We start from the raw sequence: 15,867 nt of genomic DNA, 5'->3' as shown, positions 1-15,867 counted from the left end.
GGCACATATCACGGTAGCTGGCAGCTTGTTGTCTGTTGGTAAATCTGTTATTACTGTAAACAAGTGGCAATCGCGACGTCCTCCGGAGAAAACGCAATCCGAGCCGAACTTCGCGACCTAGATTGCTTAAGCATTTGCGTTCGATAAAGAAAAGAAAGCGTGCGTTGGTTTTTCTATGAACTGGCTTTTCTTTAAACCCGGTTGGGTAATACGAAATCTGATTTATTTGATCAATTATTCTGTGAATCAGATGTAGAGTACCCCATTGGCAATAAACAGTACTGTATGAGTTTTGAACAAAGAGGAATAATTATTGATCGTATATCCACATGCGGGTTTAAGCTGGAGCGGAACGCCTATCAACGCCTGTCTGTGGTGCCGCAAGAACAGTGCTGAGAAAGTCAATGAGGGAAAAAGAAAGCGAGAGAAAGTAAGAGAGGATGAGAGGGCGCACGAGAATCGACTCCTCTGTAAATCAATTCTCAGACAGGTTTCTCAACAGGCTGAAATCCTCTATCATCATGATGAAGTATGAAAACACAGAGGAGGAGAAAAAAAACGCAACTTTTGTCAAGTCTAACACATCAATAAACTTTCCATATTTCTCTAGATAAGAACACCCGCACGTGTGAGAGATGCATGTGGTCTGAGGTACGGCAGATTGGAGGCATGGCATTCCTAAAAAAACGTATTGTTTGTGGTCACGGTCACGGTTTATCAAAAAAACATTTCTTACACCAAAAATACATGCATTAAAGAAGCATCGCTTGCGATAATTTATCTGGTTTCCCTGTGGATTACTTTACGAAAGAGAAACATCTTAGAGAGTTGAGATCAAGGGTATGCGAGCGCCATGTGCCAAACGCCGGGTTTAGCTAATCCTGTAGCATACTATTTTAAAGAGCGTTCTCATCAAATATCTCCAAAGCGTATTAGTCGGGTTGTACTCGACGGATGTCTTTCTGTGGTTTCTGTAACCTTGTTTACACCTGTGACTGTGAGTGAATTATTATGTGCAGCCATTCACTTAACCAGAGCATCACACCTGTGGGCGAGTTTTGTTTATATCGTATTGATGTCTGACGAAGGCCTCGCAGGAAGGCGGAATATCTCAAGGACTTTTCATCCGATTAAACTAAAACGATTCTTTCATGCAGAATAAATGGCGCATTGAAATCTTGATGCATTGATGGGATTTCAACTAAAACAGGAAGTTCGGGGCTCACTGAATGGCTCCTCCCCTTTTAAACAGCCAATAGCATGCACTTTACCTCACAGGCTGGAATTTGAATAACAGCTGAAGTACGTGATGATGTCATAAAAATCAAAGACTCATACTGCCAGAAGCGAGAAATGTACGTTTTGAATGAACGTATCTTCTAAACGCGAATGTTGAAAATGTTTTGGAGCAAACGAGGTAATAAACATCTTTGAGGGCAATATATTAAAACTGAATCCAAAAACCTTCCCTTTATATTTCATGGGGACCTTTAGGATACAGTTTGTAACCTTTTGTCCTTTCTATCTCCATCTCTCTTTGAAAAATAATGTGTGGTTCACTTGCCGAGTTTATTTCTATGGGTCATGACATTGTGACCCAACAGCTAAACTTAAAAATCAATATTGTAAAGTTTGTGTAACCAATGTTTTATGTACTTCCTCAGTATTAGTTTATTTTTACTCACAAAAGTGGCAGATTTCAGCTTTAAACTAGGCTAAACATTTTTATTCTTGGCTCTGCCTCCTCCGTGGTTATTCGAGCACTGTCTTCTTCTTGCCAACGATCCATCCAGCATGTCCATTTTTAGGACGATGTTGCCCGAAACTCATCTCCACTTCTATTGTTCAGAAGAACTCGAGAAAGTTCACACTTTTAGGACGCCGCCGTGGCTTGTATTCCTAACTCGGGGGGGAAACTGAATCTATTTGGTGAAAATGAGTCTCCCGGAGGCTGCAGATGGCTCTCGCCGGGTGACATGCTTTTGATAATTGCTACTGCGGAGAGGCCTAAGGTTACGGCAGAGTAACGGAGCATTCGGAATGAGAGCCATCAGAGTGCTTTTCATTAGCCTCCTCCAGTCTCCTTATCAATTAGCTCTTTTAAACCGCGCATTCACAAAGCTATCCAGACGCTCGCTGAATGCCGAGCGGGACGTGAATCCGTGCTATCGTCGAGTACCCTCGTCAAGAAAACAGCCAGACATCTCACCTTTGCAGAGAGTTATTCCAGCGGGAACGGGCTCACGTTGGAGCCTTTTACCTCGCGGTTGTCTAATTGTCGCGATTACGCGTCATTAGTTATGCAGACGCGATGGATCGACTTTATCGGCTCGGAAAACACGGCGAGGCGGGAGTCTGAGAATGCGAGTGCGTTTTTGTCCCCGCCTGACAATGAGGTCGCAATTACAGATTTGCCATTTCCAGCGACTCCCAAGCCTATTGTTTTAAAAGGTGGCGAGGCAGTGATTGATGCGGATGTTGTTGTAGCTTTAATAGAAGCCCTGTCAGCGGCGGTGAAGACGTGATGGCCGCATTGTGTTCGCCAGGGTATCCATCTATCAGATTGTCATATTGTGGCATGCCTCGCGCCGATAAGCTAATTGCCTTTTATCAAATAAAAGAAAGCGAAAATTGGGCGATCGATAAGACCTTCTTTAAAACCGCCTGATTGCTTAAACATGGGGGAGACCGTGTGAACGCGTAGGAAGATATTAGAAATGTTTGGAGGGAATAATAACTCGATGTGCTGATATAGTTAGCGCTGAAACGGATCTGTCGTACACGCAAGAGGTTTCATTTCACATTCAAAGCATGCGTGACAGGGAAACACGGCGGGCTCACTATGACTGAAGATGACCCCTAACTTGTCTTATTTGTTTCAAATTGGGTTCCTCCGTTCTAACACAATAACTCGTGATTATAACCAAAATGGTACAATGCATATCTCACGTAAGAATGAGAAACAAACACATATGCACACGCCGTTGCTTGCGTTTTCGTAGCCGACAACATTTGGATAAGAAAGGATTAGTAGGATGTAATTATTTCGCCTCGGCACCGGACCTCTAGTCACGGCTATAAGAAGATGCGGCAATGAGCTAATTTACAGTATTGTCTGAGGGCCTATCATGGCTTCTTATTAGGCTCCGTGGCAAATCCTGAGCTAAATGATCTGTGTCCGGCCTTCAGAGAGAGAGAGAGAGAGAGAGAGAGAGAGAGAGAGAGAGAGAGAGAGAGAGAGAGAGAGAGAGAGAGAGAGAGAGAGAGACCACATCCTGCAGCAAAACTTCTGCCAGCGTAAATGAGATGCAACATTTGAAGAGAAATCCTCTCCTCCATGTGAATAGAAACGCAGGGACGTGCACACTCGGCCGCCCATGTATGCGCTCATCACAAACCAAACCCTGAGTCATCCGCACGCAACACCTGTAGAAAGACAACTTGTAGTTTCAAAAGACGTACAAGTTATAGATCTGAATATGTACCACATTTACGTCTTGGAAGGTCCACATTTAAGTTCAGTTTTTGGTTGCAAAAAACGTTCTGAAGAAATAGGATAACCGATGAGAATGTGTTGGTTTGAGTGTGTATTACTGTTTTTTATATGGTAACTATTGTATTGTGTTAGCAAATTCTTTCAGTCTGTGAAACATTAACGTTGGCCACCAACACCGTCATGAGCATGAAACTGTAGTGATGAAAGGGGTGGGGTTTAGCAGCATGGAAGTTTCTCTAATAGGTCAAATATAATTGCTGTGTCCGAAAACGGAGGATTTGCTGATTGGAATCAGCTGGAGGGCACTGACAAGTGTAAAACAATTATACAATTAACTATAATAAAAAATATATAATACGGTAAGCTACAGAAATAGACTAAAAATGTACAAGTTGGGAATAAAGTAACAGTATGATGGCAGTTGTTTTCTTCTATTACGAGATAAGATAACAGATATGACATAAGGTATCATTCTATTTTTAAATATAAGTAATATTTTTTATTAAATAAAATAAATTAATTCATAATAAATACATATAAATAAACATAATAGTAAGTAAATATATCAAACAGTTGTTTTGTTCTCTCTATAATCAACTAATACAATCTGACAAACTGTGAAAAACAATTGTCAGTTTTAGAAAACAATTCATAACGCTACACGTTTATTAATTGGTAAGCGTCATGTTTTTAACCAATGTCAACCTACTGTCAGACGCAGGTTATAAATGTCAGTGTCTGAAAGAGTTTTTTTAATTTTCTTCTTCTTTCGCCTTTAATCGACTCGGATGTAATTTGCTTTATAGGGAATATCATTTCTGACAAAGCAAATGTTTCCAAGTAATAATTTTTGATTTTATAAAGCACTGGACAGCATCGACCAATCAAAGTCATGTACGATTATTAGATGTTCAGTTTATTTATTCATTTCATTTCAGATTTCTGGGAACAAAGCAGAATTGTGAGAGATCTCTTTATAAGAAGAAGGCATTTGTCCAGAATCCCGTCTGGTTTAGTTTACTTTTATTTTAAAATCTTACATATATATATATATATATATAATTTAATTTTAAAGATATTCGTTTAACATTTTGATTGGATTACAGATGTCCTGTTGGTGGTATTTTGTACAAATGTTTGTGTAGTGTTAAAAACTAAAACAGCAAGTTCTTCTGGACCAGCGTTGGATCAGCATTGTTTACGTTTTCAGGTACCAATTCATGTAGTTATTATATTAGAAGATTATATATTTAATTAACCGTCTCCAATGAAGAAATGTCCTGGTAATCGAACGAGTTCAAGGCTTCTATCGGTGATGGATGGTCCCCTTAAGAAAAATGTGTTCATGTGTAATGCTATCTTGTATGATTTAGTTAATAAATATGATATATTGTGTTAGTTTTAGCAATCAGCATATAATGTTTGGATCTACATAATAGCATATTTAATATTCATAAATGTTTATAACTTCGGTTGCAGACTCGCTGTCAACTTGCTCAAGTGTTGTCAGACTAGCTTTGATTCTTCCAATATGGCGGTTGAATTATGTATAGACCATTGTATTGGACGCGCGCATCCGGCCCGAGTTAACTTCCAGTCTAATGCTAGTGACTAATAATATAACGATTTATATTTGATTTAATTTAGATTAACATTTCATTTTATAACAATTGTATTAAATAAACATTTTGATGAATTTTTTTGCATATTAATTTGATTAAATAAACAATTTGTTTGGGTCGTTCAGCTTAACGGCAAGTAACGGTACTTCTACTGGTGACCCAAAACAATACAGGCTAGGCCCAATTTTATCTTGCTAGCTAATCTAATTTACTTGTTATTTATTTTGCTTGTTATCCGAAATTATCTGCGGGGATTTTATTTCTTGGGGATGTGAACCAGAAGTTGAGTTTAGGCCACAAAAGTGCCCATACACGGTTACATTTGTTTAAGTTGTTGCTTTCGTGTATCGGCCTTCCATTGGTCACACGTCATCACGTGAAACAAATTCGCAGGTCAGAGTTCATCAAACCAATGCCTCGTATAACCGCCACTTTCAATACAATCACATTGACTTTAAGCCAAAACCTACAGTTTATCACATAAATGCCAGATCCACCTAATCACTATGCTAACATTTGCAGCCCCAATTGTGCCAAACACAGAAGCGTTAATTAAGCTAATGTTCTTGCAGCAGACGCACACAGTCGCACATGCAGTCACGCTGTGGGAGTGATTTGTACGGCACCATGTGGGGCTCTAATCTGCGGGTTGCAGCGGGACCTTTACAGGCTGCTCGCCGGGCCCGAGTGGCATGAATCAGGCCCAAATTCAATCACTCGTCCAGGCAGGCCCGAGCATTTCCAGCAGGCCTCCAAATGCAAGCAGACGCCTTGGGACTCGGGAAACGGCGTCAGCTCCATCTGCAATATGGGTGAGGACAAGTCGGTGAGGGAGTTATGAGCATTGCCGTCTGCCATCTCGCACATTAGTGTCACAGCTAAACTAAATAAGGACTCTGGGTTCGAGTGTTTAGCTGAGGAGTAATTTAATTTAGGGAACAACGTGGCGTTGTAAATCACCACGATGAGACGGCAGACTACGGTCGGAGGCGAGCGTTTATCTCAGGGCAATGAGGAGCAGATCACAACAGTTGAGTTCAAAATAAATCACGCACAAAGATTATATTTCTGCAGATAGCGTTTGGTTCTCTGCTGTTCTGTCCGCAAAAAGCACAACGGAGAAGAATGTGGCTGTGCGACATTCATTTTTCGAGCGAGTTAACTTTCATCCGGTCATCGTTGAGGGATTCTGCGGCGGGTTAGAGGCGTGGAGCGTTGCTGCAGAGAGCACAGTATTAACCGATTGCATCAACTAATCCTCCAACCTATTTGCCGCGGAATATACAGAGCAAGACACTGGAGAACGTACGCGCGCCCGACTCAGTCGTCTGTGAAATTGATAAGCCACAAGAGATCGACCAATTCTTGCGAAATGTGCCGAGCCACAAACATGCATAAAACACAGCAGAAGGCTGAAGAACAGAAAACCAGAAGCCATACGTGTCACCATACACGGGTAAATTGTCGGCACATCTCATGGAAATATAATTCATCATCCCCGGCTTCAGTCCTGGCATATTCATTTTTCTCTCTTCTCGCTGTGAAGGATTGATTGTAGGCATTGCGATAGGGTGCATAGGTTGTCCCTTGAGGCCAAACTGACAAGATTGTATCTCCCATTAAAACCGGAATGAAATGTCCTCACAATGGAAGAAGAACCTTCTGGGAGTGAAATCGAACGTGGAGACTGTGGTGCAACCTTTACAAAAATAAACATACTTCAAGTTAAGTTCAAGTATATTTTGAGCATACTGTAGGTGGTAAGTACTAACATCAATATATTAGTTGTATACAGGTAAGTGTACTATTTCAATACTACTTGAGAATTAGTGTATACTTTTAAGTACACTCTATATTTTAATACTTTGGTATATACTACACAAGCACTAGTTGACAACTATGCTTTCGTTTGTACTGCAAGTACAGTATAATTGAACTTATAAATATAATGAAAGTGTACTAGTTCAAAACGTAAGGTGATTATACATAATACATTATTATATTCTTACTACACAAGTATACTTAAAATACATTTTTATTCTCATCTATTTAAATATACATAAATGCACAAAGCAAACACTGAATACACCTTTATCTGCTATTAATATTTGTTGATCATCTCTTGTGGCAATATTTTGTGGTCATCTTTATCCAGAGGTGTAAAGAGTACTTGAAAAGCAGACTTAAGTAAACAAAGATACCTCGCAGCGAAAAACTCACCAGTCACCAATTCCTAAACGACTTCAGTAAAAGTCTTAAAGTATCTGAATTTAAGAGAGCTTGAGTGTTTTAGTCATACAGAATATAGGCTCAAAGCAGCACTAGTCCTCAACACTTATGAGACGTCTCGGTGAAAAACTCGAAAATTATTAAATCATAATAAGGCAGAACTCCTTAAAATGGCTACAAATCATGTCCGACACCGTAACCTACGTCTATTACACACTCCCAAGTCTCATTGAAGCTCGAGTGCTCTAAAGGAAGACAAAATCCTTCAAAAAGGTCTCTTCAATAAAACCGATAAATAAAATAATGGACATGCTGGTTTTGGCCTCATCGCCAGCTGCATTTCCTCATTTCACAAATATAACACCAGCTATTGACATCTACCTGATACTGCACTCGTATTCACATAAAGAAGCCCAGTTTACTAGTTTTAGTAAGTTTGGGCAAAATCAACAAGATATATTATTTTTAATGCCCTGTAAATGGCAATATTCATTATTCTGTAGCAAAAATAAACTGATGCAAAAAAATGCCATGCAAAATGTAATTTGTAATTGCATTAGTCATGACAAATGTGACCTTGGACAACAAAACCAGTCTTATGTGTCATTTTTTTTAAAATTGAGAATTTACATACTCTGAAGTTGTTAATCAGGGGCAATGTGACAGGAAATCCACTCACAAAAGGAAGTTTTTATAAATTTAAGGTAGAAAATTAACTAAATATCTTCACAGAACATGATCTTTACTTAATATCCTAATGATTTTCGGCAAAAAAATCGATAATAATGACACACAATGTATTTTTGTCTTTTACTAAAAATGTTCGCTACTTAAGACTGGTTTTGTGATCCAGGGTCAAATATGTAATACAGAGAAAAGATTACATATACTTGTTCAAAAATGTAATTAAAATGATACTGAAATAAAGTAACTAATTACATTTACTCCAATACTTTACAACACTTTCTATGTTTTTGTCAACTTTACAAAATGCAAACAATTTTTAAAGCATCTTCAACAATATATTTGACTAAAAATATCAATTATCCAGGACATCACTTTTGTCCACTTCATATGTCGATGAAATTATTATAAGTAGGCCGAAAGGCTAACAGGACTTAAAGTGTGCTGGTGTGCTTCTGAAACCTTGTATCTCTTTTGACATAAATCATTATTAAATGGCAAAATCGGCAGTGTCAAAAAATGTCAAATTAACACTCACAATTTATACAGTATAAATCCACGCTATCGGAGTGTGGAAAATATATACACTGTGAGTGTTAATCTGACCTTTTTTAATACTGGCGATTTGGCTGTGTATAAATCACCCTTCATATTTGCAAATATCTACACCACACAGTATTTAATCATTTAAAAAGCACAGGGTATTTTCTAATCCCTGAAAAAGAGCAAATTTTGACATCCAAGATTCGGAAGGACAGCGACGATATGACTCACGCTGCAAAACTTTATATGTAAAAATAAATGAAGAGGAAAGGCAATGCTTACCAAAAACCTTACAAACAAGAAAACAATCTGTGGTCAGAATTGATCTTTGGTGCAAATGGAGTGTAGTTAGGGGGTAGAAGCTTTAGCCGCACAATCAGTCCGAGGGTTTGTGATGCACTGCTCCGTCGGGACCTAATTTACAGAGAGAGGTGCTTCACAATACTACACAACGAAAGCCCGACAAACAAACTACTTAGCCATTCATTTATTCCAGCACTGAAGCACAGGAGACACAACTATTTTCACTTTTTACCTTGTGCATCAGGAGCACAGTTTCAAAGGCAAAAGCCTTTTTCTTGGCAGAGAAAATCAGCATGCTAATGATTGCATTCGTGCACATGCCTTCATGGATCTATAACTGTAAACATTGATATCAACTTTGAATTTGGCTTTAGCGGTCTGCCACTGAAATACTGTGTGAACAAAGCAATGCAGTGACACGACAAAGCGATGTCGTCTTGAATGTTTTCTCCCATATTAAAAAATATTATAAAGTTATGTAAAAGAGGCTCTTCGTTCTCTCACAAATCTGTAGCCTCGGCGGTGCTTCGAAAGGGAATTTTCCTCCAAATACGGCTCTTGCACGTTTGAATTCACAGTAAAGCTGTCATTCATAACCGCTCTATGAAAAATAATAGGGTGGAAGGGTTTGGGAATATCATTCAATTTTACAGCCCATCACGAAAGAGCGTTCTTTTTTATTTATTTCTCTCACTGATATCAATCCGTCTGCCCGGTCGCTCTTGCCGGTAACACGCGATAAACAATATCAAAATGCGTTTTTGCAAAACAGGAAGGGCAGGAATTGATCAGACTTCTCCATTACAGGAGCGAACGGCGGGCTGGTGAGAGAGGAGGGGAGATGAAAGAACATCAATGCGCAGAAAATGTGCAAAGCCACAGAGAGGCACTGCCCGGCATAATGACTCAGCTGCCGCGCGGGGACCAACAACTTTCTAAAGCATCTCAGACATTAAGCAGAAAGAGGAGGGTGCTCCCTGCCCGCTACTCTGACTGTAGGCGATGGCTGATGCAATTAAAACCAGCCCACGGATCTCTCACAGAGGCGACGAGGAGCCATATCGTGCTGGTGCTGCAAGACCGACCGGGGCCGGATCTACAATTTTCCAGCATGCATAATTAACACGCATTACTAATTCATACCTAAAGTGCTTCCCATGTAATCTACCGCAGTTGACTTTAATTAAACACATGTACCTTTGAGCGATCGGCAACTGCGCCAGGCGCACCCAACGCGGTCAATCGTAATTATAGATACAAAATTTGAATTAATCTCGTGGCGTTTTAATTACATCAGATGTATATTCAATAATATTTCAGATGAGGAAAGCACGCTCGGGTTCTTGGGAGGCGGGTAAACACGGAACCCCTTATCAACCAGTGCCATAAAGTATAAGCCGAAACTCGTAAGCAGTTTGTAACCGAGCACTGGAGATTGCAGAGAGCCCGGCTGACCTCTGACCTCCCCTGCAACACGTTATTAACATAAACCTTTCAAAGGCAAGTCTGGAGATTTACTCCACTGCGCTTTAAGCGCAATAACGAAACCCCAGTGGGCCGGCTTATGTTGCCGCGCGTTATCAGACAGCTGACCGACTGAAATATCAGTGTTGTGACCCACGCTGGCCCTGCATTAGTCTCCTCGTGGACCGAGTCGGGCGAAATGGAAAACTCTCTTCGCCAAACGTGATGAAAGACGGTTCTCGCCGCCAAATGCATTCAGATCCTCTCCGCTGCCCGGGCTTGTAAAGGTCTTCGCACCTGAAAATTCTGTTGTGGATGCTACGAAGGTACAGTTCAGGGGCAAATTATGGAGGTGTAAGAAAGGCGACGCGGGAAAATAATACGTCTGTTCTATAGCTGCTCAAACATGTACTTTGACACAATTACGCGGCGCGAGTGAATTTTCACCCTCCGGCTACGCCGTTGTGACAGGTGGGAACAGAGCCGGCCAGAAGATTGCCTCACAAGTGCTCGGAAAAAGTGACAAGCCGCTAGTAGCGTAAAGTAGTTGATCCTTCACCGCCGAGCAACATCTCCAACGGAGTGACTTCACCGCCTCTCAGCATCGTTTTAAGACTGTACTTGGATTTCGCATCATAGACTGACAAAATGGTTTTAATTGTGGTAGTAAAATGCAGACTAGGCCAGAAAATGAAAAGCCTGTGAGGTTGCTCATAGCGTCTCCCAGTGCTATACTGGCATCCAGTGGCTGAGATGGGAAGATTGTGGGAACGCCTACAGCAGTTCTGCTTCCTCGCCCTGACACGCCAACAAATTACCCTCCGTTACACATTTATGGCCGTGTATCGCTTTTTCACGCCTGTGGAAAGAAGCTTGAATAATGCATGATTTATTCAAACTTGCTCAGCATTTTAAATACCAAACCTCTTGATGTTCGTGTCAACCAGCCACAAACATGAAACGAAATTCATCTTACACGATATCAAAACGATAACCATGGTTTTATTTATTACCTTGAGTTTAGAGCGGCACGGCGTTCATATTAAACAACACTCCGTTGAATGTAGGGTACGTTGTGCTGAGAGAGGGTACACTCTGCTATACGCTTGTGTATTCAATTACCTCGCCCCAAGTTAATCCATGGTTCAACAACAATTTTAATTTCATGGAAGGGTACACAAACACCTGGGGATTGAAAGATTTCTGCATTTTAATGACCCGGGTTACAGTAGGACACCTGCCGGACACTTTTGCTCCCGCGCCCTGGCGAAAATAAACAGGCGCTGGGCAACATGCATCATGTTGCTATGATAACTAATGGTGTGAGGAGGCCTCGCTTCTCCACCCAAGTGCTCTCTCCATCAGTAACATCAGCAGGGACTCCGCCGTCTCTTTACACATCCTGCTGAGAGAGGCGGGGAGCGTTTCATCTAAAAATCGATCTGTGATTGAACAGAGGTAACTGACATGAAATGTTGGGATAGGAATGATTGAAACGCATCAGTGGTCAAGCACATTTGTATTATCCTTAAGGAAGGCATAACACCTCGGATTTAGGAAATAAATGCAAGTTGAAGTCTGATATCCCACCTCTGAAAAAGGGTCGATGAATCAACCCTGTAAGATCGACATTTCACGGCACGACCAAGACGCTTCCGGTGAGATTAGCGTGGAATTTATGTGAAAACGTTAAAACAAACTTTAAAGCATTTTCAAATCATTTAAAACAAAGTATCTTCTAAGCTTTTATAAGACATTAAAGTAACACATATCGGTTTGGGGCTCTTTAGTGCCGTGTCATGTGATGGGAAATTATAAGGTGCACGCACACACACATGTTTGCACAGCTATCTTTATGAGGACATACATTGACGCAATGCAATCTCTAGCCCCTTAACCTAACCATCAGAGCGGAGTACCTGACCCTAACCCTCACCCTAAGCATAACCTAAACCTAATTATAAACCAGGTCTTGACCATCAAACTGCCCTTTATAGGGGTCAAAGAAAGTTAGGACCGAAACGTCCTTACCTTACTCTCTCAGTCCTCATTCTGCTGGTCTAAAACTCAAGATAGATGTACAAGTACACACACACAAACACACTAACACACACACAGAAATGAACTGGTAAGGCTGAAACAGAGCAAGTTTTTAGAATGTATTAAATAAAACCAATAAATAAGATAAAAATACAAAAGAGGCCCTCTCTCTCTCTCTCTCTCACAAACATGCCATTACACATTTTCACTTTTTTTTACAACCAGATGGCTTAATCTGCCTTTCAAAAATAGGATTTTAACTGCCTGGTATCTGTTTTAACCTGAAATAATGCATTAATAAAAAACATCAAAAACAATATTTGAAAAAAATAAACCAAATCAATTAATTTTTTTAGTGTTTCCAATTTTCGAAAAATTAATAACAATTATTGAACACATATTAATTAGTACCAAAAAATTATCTCAAAATGCAAAATAATTTTGTTTTGAACAAAAATGTATATATACATTTTCCTGAAAAAAGTTAAAACGTGTGATCCCTAAAAATTTCTACATAAGCTACAATTGGTTCAGAATTCTGCGGCTCGTGTTCTTTCTAAAACACCTCTACTCTGCACATTTCTCAAGTTCTCCAGCAATTGCATTGGCTTCCAGTAAAGTATTTAGTCGATTTTAAGATTCTGTTACTTACTTCCAAGGCACTACATAATCTTGTGCCCCAATATCTTACTGAACTGAACTTTAACTTCCCTTGTGGCACCTCGGATTCGACTTACATTCATGGGTGCGAGATCTTTAAGCTATGCTGCCCCTCGCCTATGGAAATCAATTCCCTTAAAAATCCGAAACAGTAACTTTTCGACTTTTAAAACACCCCTTAAGATGTACTTTTTGTTTGTTGTGTTTTTTGTCTTATGCAGTGAATTGACTTTTATTTTATTCTCTGCCTGTTTGTGAGGTGACCTTGGGTGTTTTGAAAGGCACCATTAAATAAAATGCATCATTATTATATATCCGTTAATGCAACTTTTCTGTGGAACCAAAAACAAACTTTAAAGGGATACACCACCCAAATTGCAAATTCTGTAATCATTTACTCTCAAGTTGTTCCAAACATGTATGTGTTTCTTTGTTTCGCTAAACACAAAGAATGTTGAAGAAAGATAATCGGACAAAGTTTGCAACTTTCACTTCTGGGACGTCATTGAATACCATAGTAAGAAAAATTATTGTATAATTTCTTGCTCTGTTCGATGCAAAATGAGATCATTTGAAGAATTTAGGAAAGCAAACAGTTCTAGGCCACCATTGAATGCCACTGAATATTTCATAATATGGTAGTCAATGATGTCCCAGAAATGTCAGTCACACTTTTCCAAATATCTTTCTCCATGTTTATCAGAACAAAGAAATGCATACAGGTTAGGAACAACTTGGAGGGGGGGGGTATTTGTGACAAAGTATCAATTTTGGGGTAGGGTACCCGGTTAAAAATGCTCTGGGAACCAAAATTTGTTCGCTCGATTTCTGCTTTGTCTCCAATAGAACATTAGAAACATGCAACATTCATCTAAAAGGAGATCCACGCAATTTTATTTGTCTACATGTACAAACTATCATTCTGATATTACAAGAATGCGAACGAAAACAAGGCTGTTCATAGTACAGGCTCATTAAACTCAACTCAGACCATTTTAAATGCTAATTCTGCGCCGGCTTGTGGGCATTCTGCATTAATGCCTGCACTTTTTCCTGAATCCAGAAGACCGGAGAGCGCCTCGCATGAATATCAAACATTGTGTATAAATTAAATCTGAGATTTTGACTGGAGTGACTTTGAGCGTCTGATTTAAATTTAAAATTCCAAATGCAAAACCCACTTTAGAAAATGAAACAGAATTTCTACTTTCGAGCCATCAACTCTCTCAGTTGTTTTTATTTTAGAGCGAGCACTTATTATGATGAGAGCTATTAAAGGCAGCAGCCGAGGAGACCATGTCAGCTGGGTTTCTTATGTCAAAAAGTCTGACCAGTGGCCTCTCTCGATAAAAAAAGTCTTTTCTGACAGGTTCTGCTGATGCTAAAAGGTCAGACTGCACGCTGTTTGACCGCATGTTAGCGTCACTTTATCAGACACATGGACAGAGGCCCTGCTGGACCCTTCACTAAAACACCGGCAGTCCTCGGTATTATATTGACAGATGGGGAAAAATGTATGAATGCAATAATCGACGCAGACAGACTTCCCTGCTGACATTTCCAATCGATGAGTCTCTATAACTGATCAATCTGCTTCCGCTGCAAACTTTCCCAGACAAAATAGTTTTTACGAGACGAATCGCTGAGCCTAAAAGGGCATCATTAGTTATTAAAGCAGAAGCAGCAACTTGTCTGTGCTGGCCTTGGGCGTTCTATTTAGAGTCTGTAATAAACGATTTGCTCACCAGTAACATCTGTCGTCCCGCCTTAGTCACTTACGGTTTTATCTCAAGGATTTTCTTACACACAAAACCTATAGAAGAAACTGTGTATGGGATGATATATATAAGAGATGGTTCACCATTCTGTGGTACACAAAAGAAGATATTTTGAGAAATGTCACAGTGGTTTTGTGTTCATACAATGGAAGTCAATGGGGGCCATTGTTGTTAATGTTAACACATTCCAATAAATATCCTTTTTTGTGTTCTGCAGAAGAGAGAGTGAGTCATACATGTTTGCAATGACATATGGGGGAGTAAATGATGGAAGATTTACTATTTTTGGCTGAACTATCCGTTTGATCCTAGCACAACAGCAACACTGGCAAAAACGTAAATATATAATAACATAATAAGAGGAGCCATCTGTTCTCTATTTGTTGAGTTTTATTCATTGTTAATCTCTCAAAATTAAAGCTTTTCTGTAGCTCAGTGGTTAGAGGATGGTGCTAGCAACACCAAAGTCGTGGGTTCGATCCCAGGGGATTGCACATACTTAGAAACAAAATGTATAGTATAATGCAATGCAAGTCGCTTTGGATAAAAGCGTCTGCCAAATGCATAAATGTAATGAAGATGTAAAACATATCATTTTTGTCAACTGTATACTTCCTTCCTAAAAAATGTGTATAGATGAGGACTGTCAAACGATTAATTGTGATATATCGCATCCAGAGTAAAAGTTTGAGTTTACATAATATATGTCTGTTTACTGTGCATATTAATCTTGTATTTATAAACACATGCACATACATGCTTATATTTTAGAAAAATATAAAAATCCATAAACATTTATATTCTGAATAATTTCAATTATTGATAAATATAATGTTTCCTAAATATATATGGATACACGTCTATGTTTTAATAAATACAAAATTAAAATGACAGTACACAGACATATAAACACAAACTTTTATTCTGGATGCGATTTGTTAGAAAGCCCTAGTATAGACTGGTATTTTTCAACAGATGATTTAACATATTGGTAATAAATACATTTTGAGAGGATGGAGTTTTGACTGCAAATGACACATGCATAACG

This window comes from Triplophysa dalaica, chromosome 3, assembly GCF_015846415.1.
Source record: "Triplophysa dalaica isolate WHDGS20190420 chromosome 3, ASM1584641v1, whole genome shotgun sequence".
Taxonomy (NCBI): Eukaryota; Metazoa; Chordata; class Actinopteri; order Cypriniformes; family Nemacheilidae; genus Triplophysa; species Triplophysa dalaica.
This window is presented reverse-complemented; position numbering follows the sequence as displayed.